Here is an 18,868-nt window from a genome sequence, read left to right as displayed (position 1 = left end):
TTAGTATATGGTTTGCGTGGCCCCTAGGGCCTAACTGTATTACTTACCTGTGTGACTTAATGTATGCATAAATAAGACTGTGTTGTACTTACCTCTAATCTCATAAAGAGTGCTGAGGGTTTGCTTAGAATAAATACACTTTATTTTATATATATATATATATCTGTTGTGGTGTCCTTTCATTTGGTATTCAAGGGATTATATATGGTATCACAGCTGGCTTCACATGCCATTCAGAGTTTAGCCTAAGACTGCTCTTGTCCATGCTACCACTAGGATAGCTGGTCTATAAGGTTGACTTTACAACCAATCACCATAAGGGTATTTGGACTGATATAAGGTGTACACTATAACTAGTGACATCATACATCAGGCCAACTTCTCACACGCAGACGTCGTCGACGTCAAGGGATTCGACGTCGAGAGCGAAAACTGGACCGCCCGCGGAGAGGTCCCCAGGAGAACAGTCATCATCTCCGGGACTGCACATCGTGCAAATATCTCCGGAAGGATCACCCGAGGCTCCAGAGCGGTTTGGACTGTCACCGCGCTGGTTACGAGATGTGGGCGCTGGCGCATGTCGGAGTCCGGGATCGGACTACTCTCGCATGTATTCCCCACCGCGCAGGAGTAAATCGCCTCCGAGGGATCCAAGGCCAATTTCACCACGCCGGTCTCGTTCCAGGGACCGTCGCACCGCGCCAAAACGTCCAAGATCTCCGTCCAAGCGCAGAGCAGGATCAAGGGCTCACCATAGCGAACGTTCCCACAAGAGGCGACGCACCAGGTCGTCCACTGGGACTTCATCCACAAGATCCTCAGTCCGGGACTACTCTCCTACTTTTTCATCCACGCCTCCATCGCGAGTGTCCCCGGTGGATGACATTATAACTTTCTCGGACTTCCTGGGTAGAGGGGCGCAGAAGTTGAACATCGCACTGCACGTCCCTCAGGCACCCACTTCTGTGATCTTTGACACTTTACACCATCGGTCAGCTCCCAGACCTCTGCTCCCGTTGGTGCCAGGATTGTTAGAACCAGCGATGGCCACGTTCCTTACACCGGCTACAGCGGGCTCGGTCCCCTCGAGAATAGCAAAGAAGTACAAGGCTCCGACCGAGGACCCTTTATTCTTGAGGGCGGACCCGCCAGCGGATTCGGTGATAGTGGCGGCGGCCATGAAGTCTCACTCAGCCTCAGTATCTGCTTCTGTCCCCCCTGAGAAGGACAGCAAGCTGATGGACTCCTACGGCAGGAGAATGTGCAACACCTCTGCCTCGCACATGAAGGTCGCTAGCGCTTCAGCCCTGCTGGGGAGGTATGATCGTTCCCTATGGGATTCCCTGGCCAGATTTGTAGAGAAATTGCCTAGGGAGGACAGGCAGGACTTCACGGAGATCCTCCATGAAGGCGGACTGGTGGCCAACCAAGTAATAAGCGCAGCGGCGGATGCATCAGACCTAGCCGCGCATGGCTACTCCCATGGCATCTGCTCCCGCCGTTCGGCCTGGCTCAGATTAACGGGCCTCAAACCAGATGCGCAGAAAAGAATTCTTAACCTGCCGTTTAATGGATCATCGCTATTTGGAGCTCATGCGGACGACCAAATGAGCAAGATGAAAACGGAATTGGACACCGTAAAGGCTGTGGGACTGGAAAAACGCAAAGAGTTCCGTAAGCGCTTTCGCCAGGGCGACAAACGTGCCTTTCACCAGCGCGTTCAAACGCCCCAATGGTCCTCTCAAAACCAACAGAGGTCCCAGTTCCAGCAAAGGGGCCGGGGCAGAGGAAGAGGAAATGCTAAACAGCAGCAGTCCTCTAACAAGCAACCTCCCAAACAGTGAAAACTTACTTCCTCCGCGCTCGTTCGCCACTCCGGTAGGAGGAAGTATCGCCGCTCACCTGGCAGAGTGGAATGCAATTACAAACGACAGATGGGTGCTTAGTATTGTAGAGCGTGGCTACTTGCTGAGGTTCAAATCTCCCCCTCCGCAGGTACCCCCACGGAAACAGCCACTCCCTACCAGCCAAAACAAGCTTTTAAAGGACGAAGTTGCCACTCTCCTCTCCAAAAACGCCATAGAGGAAGTTCCAAACAGGCAGAGAAATCAGGGAGTGTATTCCCGGTATTTTCTTGTTCAGAAAAGAGGAGCGATCGGAGACTACAGACCCATCCTCGATCTCCGCCTACTCAACAGATTTCTCAGAAGAGAAAAATTCAGGATGCTAGCACTGCACCAGATCTTCCCACATCTACACCAGGGGGACTGGATGTGTGCCATCGACTTACAGGATGCATACTTCCACATTCCTGTCTCAGCGAAACATCGGAAGTTTCTCAGATTTCGCATTTTTCGCCAACATTATCAATACAAGGTCCTGCCATTCGGCCTCAAGTCCGCGCCACGAACATTCTCAAAGTGCATGGCGGTGGTGGCTGCATTTCTCCGCAAACGGAAGATATTCGTCTATCCCTATCTAGACGACTGGCTCTTAAAAAGTTCCACTCCGGCTCGACTCCAGAGTCATCTCTCGTTCTGCCTAAACCTTCTACATTCGTTGGGCCTTCAGGTCAACTACAGGAAGTCGATCCTCAATCCAAGTCAGCGGATCCACTACCTGGGCGCCTCTCTAGACTCCTCAAGCGCAAGCGTGTGTCCTTCGGAGGAGAGGTTATCCTCCATGCTGCAAAAAAGCCGCACGCTTCTCAGCACGGAATATCCCACAGCCAGACAAGTGTCATCTCTCCTGGGATCCATGGCCTCGTGCATCTACATCGTGCCCAACGCACGTCTGCACATGCGTCCTCTGCAACAAGACCTAGAGGATCAGTGGTCGCAGAGGTCCGACCGCTGGGAAGATCACATTACCCTTCATCAAGCCGCCAAAGATTCCATCCGGTGGTGGATGAAGCGCTCCCATCTGCTTCACGGCGTCCCTTTCCATCAGGCGCCTCCGACACAGACAGTGGTCACAGACGCCTCCATGCAGGGCTGGAGGGCTCATATGGGCCGGCTTCAAGTACAAGGTCTCTGGTCCGCTACCGAACAGAGCTATCACATCAACTTCTTGGAGCTCCGAGCAGTCCATCTCGCTCTCAAGTCCCTGTACCCATCCCTGCAGACCGACTATGTTCAGGTTCAGACGGACAACACCACAACTATGTTCTATCTGAACAAGCAAGGAGGGACCAGATCACGGGTCCTGTCTCTGGAGGCCCAGTCAATCTGGAAATGGCTTCTGGCGAGAAACCTGACGATCGTCGCTGTTCACCTGCCAGGGACCCTGAACGTGCAGGCGGACGGCCTCAGCAGAGACTTCGTCGAAGCGCACGACTGGGTGCTCAACGAAGACGTCGCTCAAGACATCTTCCGCTTGTGGGGCTTACCGGACATCGATCTGTTCGCAGACGCGGACAACAAGAAATGCCCCATCTTCGCCTCCAGGTTCCCTCAACGAGGGTCGCAGGGGAACGCGCTTTTGATCAGCTGGTCGAGGACATTGCTTTACGCTTTTCCTCCTCTCCCTCTCATCCCGGCTGTGATTCAGAAGTTCTACAGAGCCAGAACTCGGATGATCCTAATAGCACCGGAGTGGCCCCGGCAGTGGTGATACCCAGATCTACTCCAGCTGTCGGAGGTACCACAGAGGAGGTTGCCATGCCTGCCGAACTTGCTGACCAAGGACAAGGGGAGAGTGTTCCACCCCCATCTCCCCTCCCTCCGCTTGACGGCATGGCTCCTGAATTCATCCAGTACGGACATCTAGATCTTCCACCGGACTGTATGAGCATTCTTCGGGAGGCAAAGAGGCCCTCCACGAGGAAGTCGTATGGTTTTAAATGGAAAAGATTCTGCTTCTGGTGTAGAGATAACGCCCTTGATCCGATCCGGGGTCAAGAACAGGTTATTCTCCCCTACTTACTGTACTTGGCGAAGTCTGGGTTAAAGTACTCGTCCATCAGAGTGCACTTAGCTGCTATTACAGCCTATAGGAAGTCTCCTACCCAGACCTCATTCTTTCAGATGCCAGTGGTAAAGGATTTCTTAGAAGGGCTTAAGAAAGTTTACCCACCTGTGAGGTCTCCTTCCCCTTCAAGGGAACTGAACATCGTTCTCTCTAAGCTGATGGGAGCTCCTTTTGAGCCGATTCATAAGGCCTCCTTGCAACATTTGACCTGGAAGGCTGCCTTCTTAGTAGCCATCACTTCGGCCCGTAGGGTTAGTGAAATTCAGGCCCTTTGCTGCAAGGAACCTTACACTGTGTTTCATGCTAATAGGGTGGTGCTCCGTACTCATCCGAGCTTCCTGCCCAAGGTGGTTTCGGACTTCCATATTAATCAGGTGATCACGTTGCCCACCTTCTTTCCTCAGCCGTCCACTCCCCCGGAGAGAGCTCTACACTCTCTTGACCTCCGGAGGGTTTTGAAATTCTATCTAGCTAAGACCCTTACTCTTAGAAAGTCAGACAGGCTCTTTGTTAATTATGGGCCCACGAATACCGGGCTGGCTGCATCCAAGACATCTATTTCAAGATGGATTGTCTCTTGTATAGCTTTGGCTTACCAACTATCCCACAAAGTTCTGCAGGGTAAACCTAGAGCACACTCTACTCGAGGGAAGGCTTCTACGGTAGCACTCCTTCGCAACGTTCCCATGTCTGAGATCTGTAAAGCGGCTACATGGCGCTCAGTCCATACTTTTACGCGCCATTACTGCCTAGATTCAGACGCGCAGGCCGACGCCCAGGTGGGGCAGGCTTCTCTGAGGAACCTGTTTGCATAACTGTAAATGCTAAATGTGTTTTGCTGTTTGTTTTTTAACTGTTTTTTGCTCGTCCGCGAGACTTTGGGTATGGGCTTGCTACTCTATTCATAGATTATGACTATTGATGAGTATCCCCTGGATGAGAAGGATTAGTTACTTACCTGTAATCCTAGTTCTCATCCAGGGGTATACTCATCAAAGTCATAAGCGACCCACCCACCTCCCCGGACGAGCAATGTTTTCTCTTTAAATAAGTGATGTATGGAAGGCAGATCTACTCGGGTGCGGAGGCACCGCCAAAAAGAACTGGCCCAACTGCCACCTGTAGTGCATCATGGGAGCAGGGGGTCACGGGCAGGCCTTAAAGGCACGGTCCCCCTACTCTAATGCATTAAAGGCAGGGTGTCAGTTTTCTTGGTTTCTTGATACTCTACTGCAGCCTACTGGTGAATGCCTACAATTACATGTTGCTTTATGGCAATAAAGCAGTGCTGTGTTATAATTTGCCTGATGCTTCCTTTTTTCCTTACGGGTTACGGGGGCACTACTATGCAAAAATATGTAATTTACAGCATTGCCATGTTTTGAACATTATTAGGCTGCATTTATATGTTTTCACATATGTATATATATATATGTATATATATGTATTTTCTATATGCTCCGGGATCCCGCACATGGGCGGGGATTATTCATAGATTATGACTTTGATGAGTATACCCCTGGATGAGAACTAGGATTACAGGTAAGTAACTAATCCTTCCCCGCTGCATGCATTGACCCTGGAACTCTTCATCTGAATATTTATTTCCTTATTTTCACTGGGGATGCGAATTTCCATATGCCCATATGACGTGCAGTCCTTTGAGAAGCCTATCATAGCAGGTTTTTCAGAAACTCCCAAAAACCCTTTCAAGACTTAATTTCAGCATCTAGAGTATAAAAAAGCTGTGTATTTGTTTAACATTGAAGGTAAAGCGCAGCGTGATAGGCTTGCGTATAAAGGCTCAAGAAAATAAGTTCTCTCCTTTTAAGACTCGAGGAACTTCCACTGCCCATGACACTTTGTACTGGCAGTTACCTCACAGAGTCAGTTCATTTTGAAGAGAGAGAAAGAGTTGTGATTTAAATAAATCAATTGCCGTTACAAATGCCTGTAAAGATAGAAGCCTGTCAGGTGGGAAGGTCATGTTTTACTTCAATAGGGCAATTCTTTATAAATCACTCAGTTTTCTGTTTAATTAGGAATGACCACCTGTATGGCATAACCTACCTGGTAACATCTACAAAAGAAGTCATTGACACATTTGTTTTCTAAAGGAAAATTGGGTATACTAATATTCATATACCGTTAAGGCTCACAATAGTACACAGGACCATTGTTTAACAGGTGCAAAGAATAAAAGGTACACAATACAAAATTGGTGAAGTGAATCACAACTCCAAACATTTAAATACACAAGACATTACATAATTGCACAGAAAATACAAAAATATGCATATCCCACATCCAATTAATAAGGACATATGTTTGAATCTGTCTTAACCATCCTTCGACACCACTTTTGAGTAATGTTTGTAATTTCTGTGTAATTATGTAAAAGGTAAATTGGGGTAACAGAGTTTCACATGTTGGAAAAGAAAGTGGTTTCTGCAATGTGTCACTTTTATGGATTCCTACAAACTAACATAATTTTATGTCAAATGTGAATGTCATATTTGTAATCTCCCCTTTTAACTTGCGTACCTATGTGAAAATTGCAGTATCTGTTTTTAGGTTAATTTGAATTTTATGGACTAATTGATTGGATATATTTTGCATAAAATTTGGTAATATAAACTCTTTGGCTCTTTCAAGACTGTTTGTATGAATGTGCGGTGATTGAAGGAGTTTTTGGTAGTTGAGGTGTGCGATTTTAGGTCTTGAAGGGAAAATATTTGTGACTGTTAAGACTTCCATTCGTCCCCCTTGTGGAATGGGGAACCCTTGCTGCGGTTTACCCATCAGTTGGTAACATATATATTGTAGCCACAATCAAATGGGCGACGAGGACAACAGTCTTCAGAGTCATAAGACACAACAAGCAGCTGTGCATCGGCTCGAAGGCAGAACATATGCGTAAAGTCAGGAGCAAATTGAGGCTTTACAAAGGATTTGGAAGGAGGCATTTGTGTCAAACCTTTTATAAAATGCATCGCAACAAGTGGCTTGAATAAGGACGGCTGGCCCAGTAAAGTCAAAGACCGAAAAGGTCACAAATTGCTTTTAATTATGCCACTCAAAGTCTTTGCTGGGCCAGAGATAACAAAAAAATAAATCTAAGAGTCTATATACTGTGGACTCCATACCATACCACAAATTTGCTACAGTGCCCAGTATAGAAGAACTTAGTAGATGGATGCCGGACAGCAAGGATGACATCCACAACTTTGGGTGATAGATGTTTATGTGTTTCTATATAGATCAAACGTAGTCAACTGCCACCGCTCAGTCTCCATGCGTGAAGGTGGAAGTTGCGCACGTTCGGCTGCCGAACCCAGCCCTGCTGCTACAACAGAAGATCCTTCCAAAAAAGCACCCTAATTGAGGGACATATGATCAAGCACAGACGTTTTGGGTACCACACTCTCCTTGCCCAGTCTGGAGCTACTAGGATGACCTGATCGTTCCTGATCTTCAGAACACGTTCCAGAAGATGGGGAGGCAGAAACGCGTATAGAAGTCCCATGCTCCACTCTAACCTCTTACCAGAATCCGTCTTTTAGAGAGAGCTTTTTTGGAAACACGGACAGGCAACACTGGCAAAAAGATCCAGCCAGGGTTCTCCCCATTGTTGGAAGATGCTCTGGATCACTTCAGGGTGTAATCTCCATTCGTAATCTGCCAGGTGCCTTAGGCTGAGGCAGTTCACCCTGACATCTGTGGGACTGCAGGATAGACACGTGAAAGTACTTGTCCTGCAAGTCCAAGGCAACAATCCAGTCACCCGGATCCAGGGCAGACTGAACTTGAACCATTGTGTGCATCTTCAATCTCTCTCTCTGCAGAAAGGTATTCAGAGGGCAGAAGTCTAGCATCAGACGAAGGCGTCATTCTTTTTTGCCACCAAGGAAATAGCAGGAGTATCATTTAGCCCCTATTTCCGGATCTGGCACCCTCTTTGTAGGAAAGTAGAATCTGCTTTCATGGTCACCCACACTTTGTGCTGGTGTCATTCTATTTTTCTGACTGGGATCCTGCTAATCAGGACTCCAGTCACTGTGCTCTCTCCCTGAATTGGACTATGGTCAGTTCTGTGGTACCTTCCTAATTGGCTACAGGTGTACCCTACAAAGTCCCTAGTATATGATACGTATGTACCCAGGACATAGATTGGCATTCCGGACTGTTGCATGCCTCCTCTACAAGCACGCACCATTCAAATGGACTCAAGATAAAAAAAGATTACCGTCGATTTACCCTTAAACTAAGGGAGTGCCTCCCCCACTAATATTGTTGTTACACCAGGGGTCTCCCATGGGCTGCAGCATGTATTATGCCACCCCTGGTAGAACACTCAAACTGTGACTACAGGTCTGCCATTGCAGCCTGTGTGAGCTGGTGCCAGCACCACTCATCGACAGATATAAGTTTCCTTATATTGGCGGTCACTGCACTTAAAACCTATAAGTCACCCTAAGGTAGGCCTTTCAATCCTAAAGGTAGGGTGCTTGGTTCTAAGTGTGAGGGTGTCCTGCATGAGCAGGACACCCCCTACAAACCCGTAGTCGTTTTTCCAGGCTTTGTAACTGTGGTTAGCCGTTTTATACATACAGTGGACATCAAGCCAATTATGAGATGTCTGATTACATATTGGCTGAACCAAAACCGGTCATGTTTGGTATCAAACATGTTGGATTCCTACCCCAACACTGATTCCAGTGTTGGATGCAGGATCCCATGTACTGGGGGGCTCTCCTAGGGAGCCCCTCACTGTATTCCCGGGACCAGCCTTTCAGGGTCTAACAGCAAGCTAGGGCTGCTGCCGACCACAGACACAAGTCTGCCCTCCTGCTGCTGAGCCAGGCTCGAGCAGGGGAAGGTAAGAAAATAGGTTTCCTGTGGCAGGGAGGTGTGACCTCCTCCCAGACAGGACGTTTTGGTGCTTTGGTGGGTGCACTTTCAAGCGCCACCAGACTGCTTTGAAGGGCACATGTGGTGCCCTCCTTGCATACTCCAGTTGGAACCAGTTCAGGGAGCAGTTGGCTCCTGCTCTGGTGCGAAACTGGACAAAGGACGTGGGAATATCCTCACCTCTGTCCAGCCCCTCCCCTGGGAGCGATTCCTGAATCGTCTCAACCTTTTTCTTAGGGTACGTAAGGGCTTACCTGTGGGTGGCCCTTCAGATTCGTCGTGGGACAAGATTCAGATCCAAAACCACTTTAGCATCAACCGCCTGGGCACTTTGGACTTCGCTTTGAGAACCGAGACTGCATCTGGAAGACTCCAGCTGCTCCTGGTCTCATCGTCTTGCCAGTCTTCTGCGTGGCCTGTGCTCCGTCCAGGTTCTTCTCCAGGACTGTGGGCATCTAAGACACCCGAAGGAATCTCCCTTGGAGTGAAGGAGTTAATCTTCTGAATCTGCAGGCTCTGCAACAAAGCTGACCGGTCTGCTGCTCCTGATGTCCCACGTTCTCCGAAAGGCTCAGCAACACAGGTGGTGATTCTGCAACTCCCGTGAGGCCTGCCTTGTCTTCACAGCAAGTTTGAAGTCAGTATCCCTCGTCTGAACCGCTGGAGCAGTACCCCTGTGCACCCATCAATTTGCCCTTGCTAAGGCTTGTTGGTTCTCTTCTCCAGAGGTCTTCGGGCTCCAAGAAGCTCCAGCCTCCAGCATCTCCTGCTACCAAGATCTTCGTCCTCACCGCATTCTCTGCACCGTGGGCCTGCATTCTTGGTGAGCTACTCGAGGTCCTCTTGCGACTCCTGTGCCTTCGGCCTGTGGGTCCTCTTGAGGGTCTTCTTTGGCTCCAGTGGGCTCCTTCGCTTGCTCAGGGCCTGCTCTGGCTCTCCTGCCCTTGGTGAGTCCCTTGGACCTTGCTGGTCCTGACACTGCACCTTCTTCTTTTTCTTCGTCTGTTGTTGCTGGCTCTCGACTTCCGACGTGAAACAGCTCATGAACGACTCCTGGTCTTCCACAACGTCGCCTGGTTTCACAGCTGCAACGACAAGGTCGCCGTCAACTCGCGTACATCTTCGTTCATCGGTGGTCATTGGTCTTCCATGCCTCCTGGTCACTCCCAAGTGGCATAAACTCTGTCCCCTCTGCTTGCAGGTACTCCTCTTCAAGAATCCACCCTTGGATTCCGCCAGACACTTTCAGCCTCCTCACCAGCGGGATCTTCTCTGAAGTTCTCTATTGTGGTCTACGGCGGTTTCCAACGTCACTTCGCACCTATGCACCTGGCTTCCCTGGTGTAGGTATCCTGGTTCCTGGAGTATCCATGGGTGGGGTGACTCTCTAACCTTCCATCTTCCAGGGGGTTTCTTCAGGGTCCTCTGGGAAGGGTCCTCCTTCTTTAAAACTGCAACTGCATCTTCTCTATTGACTTGTACATGGTCATGTTTCCTGGATACTTACCGTGGGTGGTTCCTTGGATCCCCAGCTCTTCTCGACTTCGGTCGTGGTTCGCATTCCACTTTATTAGTAAACTGATTTTGGTAACCAGGAGAAGAGATACTACTCTTGTCATGGGAATGTACAAAGAACAAATGTAACAAATTACTGGTGCTCCAATGGCAGAAAAGATTGGTTACCAATTCAATCTTAACTTTCCCTTCAATCGAAGGGATACTAATTTCAATAAAGGCTACCATGAGCACACTTAAAGTAAACTTTATAGTTTGTAATATATTGAAAAAGTCCAAAAGGCTCTTAGTCCAAGATCACAGTGTATTCAAATTTTCCAATTCTCAAAAGGAAGTCTGGTATTGGTCTCTCGTGTAGAGTGTTTTACACCGCACGACAAAACACGTGTTGACTGTTTATGTTGGATGTTTATGCTGTGAAAACCTGACATCGAGCTGTGTCTAGAGACCGATGCCAGACTTCCTTTTGAGAATTGAAAAATTTGAATAAACACCATGATCTTGGACTAAGAGCCTTTTGGACGTTTTCAATATATTACGGACTATAAAGTTAACTTTAAGTGTGCTCATGGTAGCCTTTATTGAAATTAGTATCCCCACTTTATTAGTATATGGTTTTGTCTCCCCCTGGAGACCACTGTTTTTTTGTGCTACTTTACCTGTTCTATTGTTGAAATATTGTGTGTATTGTGTTTATATCTCTAGGTAGTAGATATACCAATGTGTTAGTGAGTGTTAATAATAAATGACTATTTTTATAACTTTTTCTCTTAACCTACACTATATTAGTACTGGTAAAACAAGCTGCTTAACACTCCTTCTGAACTAAGCCTGAAGGCTGCTCTCCACAGCTATCACTTAGAGAGCTTTCTATCATTGTCTAAGACCACTAAAATCACCATAAGGGTTGGCTGGATTAATGACGGGTGCTTCACTTAAATAAGTGTACACCATATACTAAGTCATGGCTCCTACACTCTTTCTGGCCCCTTTGGACAGGACAGTCTGCACATCTTGCAACAAGATGTAGAGGTTGGTCCTCTGAAAACCACTGTTATGTGGGTGGAGATGCAGCGGGTCAGAAAAGAATGTCTGGGCAAAGCCATTTTGAATGATCTGAAGGACCCATCAGTCAGAGTTTACACCTTGCCACCCTTCAAAGAAATGTCTGATCCTTCCTCCCACAGGGTGGTCATGCGCCGCTAATGGCAAAGTAAACTAAAGCAGCTTTCAGGCTGATGATGCAGGTGTAGGGGACTGGGAAGGTCACTGCCCATGATGGCATGTACAGGGTCTAATGAGTCCTTCTCTTTGAACCTGAAATGACTAAGTGCATACCGCAGGGGTTGTGGGGTGGTTGGTGCTTCCTGTGCGCCATGCCTCTGGATGCAATTGTCTAGGAAATTGTCTAGCATGGTTTGAGAGTTCCAAGGAACGTGTCAGGTCCAGGCTCTCATAGAAGCGTTCCAGGGCAGAATCAGCCTTTTTGCCTAATAGGCGCTGTATGTCGACAAAATCATCCATATTCAATGCCTGGACATCCCTTGGCAATCCTGTGGATCTCATCTTTTCGAGGCAACGAAGCTCCACACTTGTACTGACTGCTTGACTCAAGCAATTAGTGGTATCCAAGCCAGATCAAATGACATATTTGGCTGCATCCTGAGGGGCAAGAGTTGAGGGTAGAGGTGATCAGTGAAGGAACTAAGTATCAGGGCAAGAGTCCAGCCCAATGGTCTCCTGTAAATCTGTACATAGATTGTCGTCATCATAATATGGGGGTAAATCGTCCCCATCTTCTCCAGGGTCATCATCTAAGTCTGGTGGCTTTGTTCAGAGTCATAGCCGAAAAGGTGATGGAGCATCTGTAGCCAGCTTCCTGGTAGATGCAATATCTTGCCTGAATCAAATCATATTAGTACTGGGTGCATCAGTGTGAGGCAGTGATGAGTTTGGCTCGGAGTTGGACACCCGAATTGTTAATGAGTTCTCCTCCGGTACTGACAGCGTAAACAGCAATGTTGATGTTGAAGGAACCAATGTAGATTTTAGCACCGGGAGGAAATCTGTTCCGCACCAGTACGGAACTCAAGATGGGTTTGGGAGATAAAGATGGCACCGAAGATGGATCCATCAGCGGTAACCTGGTTGGAGGCCTCTTCAATCCTTAGAGCTGAAGGTGCATCAGAGGGAGCCAAAAGAGTGCCAAAGTTTCACAACAAAGACTCTCTAAATGCTTAAAGCAGTTGCAATGACCTAATGAACTCTGGGTGCTTTGGGATCAATTGCAAAATCAGCTCCTCTGAAGGAGTTCTGCTGTGAGACCTAGTGGCACTTTGATGCACTCCCAACTTCTCCAATGGAGAGTGGCCAGATAGGGTCGAGCTTTGCTTGGCCTTCTCTATTTCCGCTTCGACATAGACTGTATGCAAATGCTTTGTCCCTGAAGAACACCTATTGCAGGAATGACTGCGAGAGCAAGAACTGGCCCACTACCTCCAGAGATCTAGATCTTGTGCCTCCCGGCTCCATTCATTTAGTGCATAATCATCGGGAGGGATTATCATGCCGAATGGGTTAGTTGGATCTTGTTGTCCCAGTGGTCTTGTTTTTGTGGCTGTTAGTCCTTTAGGTATTGCTGTGGGGTTCTCATATGCAGTCTTGCATGTGAGAGAATGGAAATGCAGAAAACAAGGGAATCAAGATGTGAGCAGATCTGCTGGATCTGTTGGGTTGGTGGTGCACAGAAGGTGACATTTGTCTCAAATTGATGACCCTCTCTCTGAAGGGCCCACTTTACCTCTTAAAGTATGTATTGTTGCCCCTAGATAGGATAGAATTTGTGCAAGCTGTGACACTAATTTCTGTGGGTTAGCCTGCAACCTAGACAGTGTGTTGTCCTTCTGAAGTCATGTTTCAGTTTTCTGGAACTGTGAGCCTTCATTAGCCAGTTGCCTCGGTAAAACATTCCTTTGCGTCATAAGTGAACTGACACTACGAGAGAATGTGTGTAGGGTGGATTTCAGATTGACTGGTGGTATTGTATACTGGAACTGCACATTTCCCTCAATGAATTGCAGAGTCTCCCTGTGTTGTAATCCTATTGGGATGTGAAAATCATAATCTTGTAACTCTGTGGAACACATCCAGTCGCCATACTTAATGTGAAAAAAGATCTGATGGGCTGCAAACATCTGCTTTTTTCCTTTCCGATCCAATTGTTGGTGAAGCATAGACCCTTTTGAGTGGATGCATGTATTTCCTATAGTGCAAATGTTTCTTTCCTCGGGGTGGAAATTTGGTGCTTCGATGTTGGCTCCAGAGGTGGTGGTTTTGCCTTGAAACTTAGTGAATACCCACAGCTCAAAAAATCCAGTAATTGCCTCCATTGCTATTCTCCCACTCTTGCAGATGATCAGATACGGTTCCCCCACTTGAGTGACGAACAGAGAAGTGGGGGACGAGGTTGTCTCAGTCATTTGCCCTAGCAGTGCTTTCCAGATTTATTAGAATGGTGTGATGGTGTTGACTTGGTCTTAGATTGCTTTTTCTGGTAATACACTGGCCTTACTGCTGCTGATACAGCCAGTGATGGGTTTGAACCCTCCTCGCAACTTGTACTGGGTCATAAAAAAAGCTTTCTTTTTTTCTTCAAGCTCTACCCACTTCAGGGTCTCCAGTTCATTCTTCATGTTTACCATCTCCAAGAGTTGACCAAATAAGGAGGATCCTGACAATGGTTGATTTAAGATTTTCAACTGAGTGTCTAGCTTGAGTATAGTTAGACTAAGCCATAAGGACCTTCGAAGAGAGACTTTAAGGCAATAAGCTGCAGCCAGTAGTGCAGACGGTCATCTATAAAGGACTTTCTATATCTCTGTGTTCCACAAGAGCCGTCATGCAAGTGTTTTTTTCAACTTCTTCTCTGCGACTTCAAGTGTAGGAGAAGTCATGGCGAAGGCTGTGCTTGTAGCTTCTTTTTGTTAAACACATTTTATTGCCTTTTACATGTCCTATATCCCACCCACTTTCAGGGTGTCAATGTACAGAAAAAAAAGAGCACGACCAGGTAAATGCATCAGTTGTTCCCCTGGCTGGGTCCCATCCTCACACGTTTGACTGTAACATTCACACCTGCGATCTGATATAGGTTTGGCATACATATGAGAAAATTCCCCCTCCCCAACAAGTAACTAGGCCCCCCCTCCCACCCTGCACTGCTGTCTCCCCACTACTGTTATTGGACTCAGTTAGTAAACTCTCTTGCGCTCGAGGTGTGTGTAATGGTGCTGCGCAGGGGCCCTCCGTCACACCTCCATCCTCTCCTATGTGTTGATGCCATGTTATGTTCCCATCCCTCTGACTCTACTGTGTTATTCCGTCCTAATCTGGTCTCTGGGGGGGGGGCTGTGGTTGTAGCTTCTTTATTATGCTTCTCCAGTTTAGATGCACCCTCAACAAATACATTGTGATATCTTCCACCAGTGAAACTGTTAAAGGTTTAAATGTAGCAGTGCAGTTGACTTTATTGTGGCCTGGGTCAGGAGCAACTTCTCTGCACCCTCAGGGGCAGGAGAAGTCTTTGTGAAGGCCATGGTTGTATCACCTCCATTATGATCGATAATACAGCTTGCAGTGCTTTTCCAGTTTGGAAGCACCCTCGACATATACATTGTGATATCATCCACCAGTGAAACTGTTGAAGGTTTAGACGTAGAAGTGTATGATGAGTGAGTGTCGTCACCATTAGACTGTGATCATGATGGAGACACAGAAGGAGATCTGAATCTTTTGTGCCACTCTGGAGTGTGCGAAGAGTCCTCTCTCCTACATGAAGATATTAGCGCATAATTTTACAGTCACTGACAGTCTAGCTGTCACTGGCCTCTTCCTGATGGATGTTGGGCACAAGACCATATTTGGTGGTGTAGGTGGGTTTAGTAGTCTTAGTGGATCCTGAACTTGGTTCTTGGCCAGGATGAAGGCCCAGTTAATAGTAGTATAGGCTCTTCAAGAGACTGCCTTAGCCTCTTTCTTAACATTGGTGACACAGACCACATCAAGGGCTTCTGCTTTGAGCTTGGTGACGTTAAGAATTTGTACCACAGTGAGTCCAGCACCAGGGAGTGCTGCGGAACATCAGGTATTTTAACGGTGAGGAAGACACCGTCAATCGAGGATGGTGATGTCGGAGCATGCTTTCGTCTTTGCCAGACCTTCTCTCGCTAGATCTCCCACTATGAAAGTCGTTATGAGGTGCTGATTTTTCTTTTGTGGTGGCTGCATGGCTAGAGGACTTTTTTTTTTTTTTTTGCTTCTTCCTCTGCTTCTCTTTCATGATTATGACTTTCAGCTTGCCTCTAAACTCATAAGTCTAATGCCATCACTGTCTCTTTGAAATCTTCATGCAGAATGCACATACCTTCGCTGAATGTGGAGAGTGAAGACCCACTACACACACCTTCAGTAACCACCTTATTTCTTCTTTTTTATCAAATCATTGAGCTACTTATATATATTTTCTCATTTGTAACTCTGTTTTATTGTACAACGTTCATTAACAAATCTTTATAAAGCATTGAAGGTTTATGCTAGGAATCCTAGATTCATTTTAGATTATCAGGAAAACTACTCATCATGTCACTGAGTTCAACTAGGTAATTGTATTCAAATTATTTTTTTTGGGAGACCTGACATGAATCCTGCCCTTTTGGACTTACGAAAAACAAGCCTGTGTTATGCCATTTCCTTAACTAATATCTTTCTCATCCAAAACTCATGGACTTTGAAATATTTTTCGGATTGGCCTTGTTTAAGTAAACCTAACATCCATTAAGTCTTTTCAGATTCTTTGTTCCTGGGCATGGCCGTAGGAGAGTGCCTGTTACTATCTCTAGATAGTAGAAGGTAGTATGCTGTTTTGAAGTTCAATTTGATGTAACATTTTCTAATGACATCAGAGCAATATTTTAATCTAGCAGTAGATGGTTGTATTGGGATATATATTTGAACTTTGTAGGTTTCTTGTGAATTTTACAGTAAAAATGAAAATGTTTAGACCACCTTTTAAGTTTTTCTTAAATTTACTAAAGAAAATTAGCACTTACCTTCACCAAGGTAATTTGTAGGTCTGTGGGAAAACTCAGTTGGCTGTGCCCGCTTTGGGGGTTACGTGTAGGCTTCAGAATTTCAGATGCTACAGTTACAGTGCAAAGAGCTGCACATTTCTAAATTGTGGGTAAACTGCTGGAAGATTAGCAACAGCAACTGAAAACTCAACGTATTCAGAGAAAATGCCCACTGCATTGCAAATTTTGGATGGGTGAATTGCACAAAACAATGATGTGATTTGTTTGGGTAGCTATGGTCTTTTTTCTGGAAGTTGTGCTAGTTAACAGCCCTGATTCATAGCTCTATTTTGTTTTGATGTTATTCTTGCATTGTGTCCTTCTCAACTTCCTGGGAATGCTTGATTCATTGGCTGCACCCAAAAAAGCTTCTCCAAAAGATGTTGACCCTTTTTTCAAAAGAACTTGAGCCTTAAGCAGGCTCGTCACAGAAGTTCACACTGCATTCAGAAGTCCTACAACAACTTGATGAATGTTGGGAAGAGCCGTTGCTCGGCCTACTTGCAACAGGGAAAAACAAGAAGGTCCTTCAATCCACAATCAGAGTGAGGATCCTCCACTACTGCCTGACTTTCCTTAGCTTAAGAGCTTGGTTCCTGTGGCCCTTTAATACAAATATCTGAATGTTCCTGAAATTTCATGCAAATTCTGTAGGAAGCTAGGAACCCTTCCCACCCATGCTATGAAATGTAAAAGATTATTTGTTTGGTGTATTTTACATGATCATGCCCCTTTATCTTGCCAAGAGGAAAGCCTTACTACCCTACCATGTTACACCTGGCAAAACATCTGTTTAATATGGTAATGTTCTAGTTCACTTGTTTGTGGTAACAACAGTCTGAATGGTATCTTCTTAAATAGCATAGGCGTGTGACATTTCATGGAGGAATTGAAAAGGAAATAAACACCTACTATCACTACTCCACCTTCATGAGAATTGAAAATAGTATTATCAGAAGTGATTAGGAAAATGTTTGAGTCCATGCTCATGTGCAAACTCTCTCTTGCAAGTTTGCATTTCTACTGCCTATAACTTTAACCAGATTAGTAAGGGAAGGCAACATCAGTGGCTTTCCAAAGGCATCTGAAACAATGGAAGCACAGACATCTGGGGCATCCCACATACCTTTTGTAAGCATTACATGCTGGATGCATCTTTGTTGAAATCTTGTTTGGCAACCTTTGCAATCCCGTTTCACATCTGCTGCAAAAGACGGCGTGAAGGAACTAGAGGGGAAGAAAAAATAACCTTCATAGTTATTCTGGTACTTTTCATTTTTACACTCTTCCCTTCACAACATCTGCTCAGTCATCCCATCATTAAGTATGCACTGTGCTCCAACCTTAAATAGCAGAAAAAACATGTGTTAGTTGGGATTGAAAGGTTTCATGGTTGGTGGAGCACGGATGGGGCCTGTGATTGAGATGTTGTGATGGGTATCCTTGGAGAAGCGACAGCATAATTTGATTTTAAACTAACAAAAATAATTGTGCAGTATGATGTTCTTATTTTCAGTGTAACTTGTGAGGGGTGGAGATGATGGGGTCCCTATAAAATAATATTGATCCCGGTTTAAAATACAAGAACACACTGAAGTATACAGTGTGATTTGTTTGTGAGTTTATGTGCTGGCATCTAATTCTGGTAGATGTTTGAATTAGCAGACCTATGGGGTGGAAGTTATACATTTACTTTTTAGCTTCTGAATGCCACAAATCTGGCAAAATAATGTGTGGTTTTAATTATAGGCTTGCTCCCACCTTGTGGGCATGAATTCTTAGCTGTAGAAATATGTGTTTCCTGGAAGTATATGTTCTTAATTATTAGAAATAACTATAGAAAGTGGTAGCTTCCTCAAACATGTTTACTGTTGGGCCTTGCAAGAAGTACACCTACCTTGTCCTGATCATGAGGGCGACGCAGAATTTGTGCCTCATTTGAAAATAGATGCAGAGTTGTAATAATATTGTTGCACAAGTTTCTTAAATTTTGAAATTTATAGTTGATGACTTACACATATAAATGTGAAAAAGACTTTGTCTGCTTCCACGGTAGACTGCGAGTCTAGCTAGAGGTTGTTGACTCAATTCAATGCAGTGCCGCACACAGTTCTGGGTATCTGTGAGAGGTGAAATTGGTACCATCCTTTCATGCTAATGCAGCATGTAGTGTGTTGCAGAGGTTCGTTTGGTGCACTTCAAAGGTGTTGTATGTCACTAGGAGAGGGTTCTTAAGTGGCTGTGAGGAGTTTAGCGCTGACTGAGAAGACGCAGTCATAGAAGCCCACCCACCATGACCAGACCGTGTTGAGTGAAACTAATGTTATGGCATGCAGATATATATT

The 18,868-nt window shown here is 46.0% G+C and overlaps 1 protein-coding gene across 3 annotated transcripts in view; it reads left to right on the top strand.

Annotated features, from left to right (window-relative positions):
- INPPL1 (inositol polyphosphate phosphatase like 1) overlaps nucleotides 1-18,868 on the top strand; it is a 1,340,026-nt gene that overhangs the window by 540,755 nt on the left and 780,403 nt on the right. The gene's annotated exons all lie outside the window — the stretch shown is intronic.

This window comes from Triturus cristatus, chromosome 8, assembly GCF_964204655.1.
Source record: "Triturus cristatus chromosome 8, aTriCri1.1, whole genome shotgun sequence".
In the NCBI taxonomy this organism is placed as follows: Eukaryota; Metazoa; Chordata; class Amphibia; order Caudata; family Salamandridae; genus Triturus; species Triturus cristatus.
This window is presented reverse-complemented; position numbering and strand designations above follow the sequence as displayed.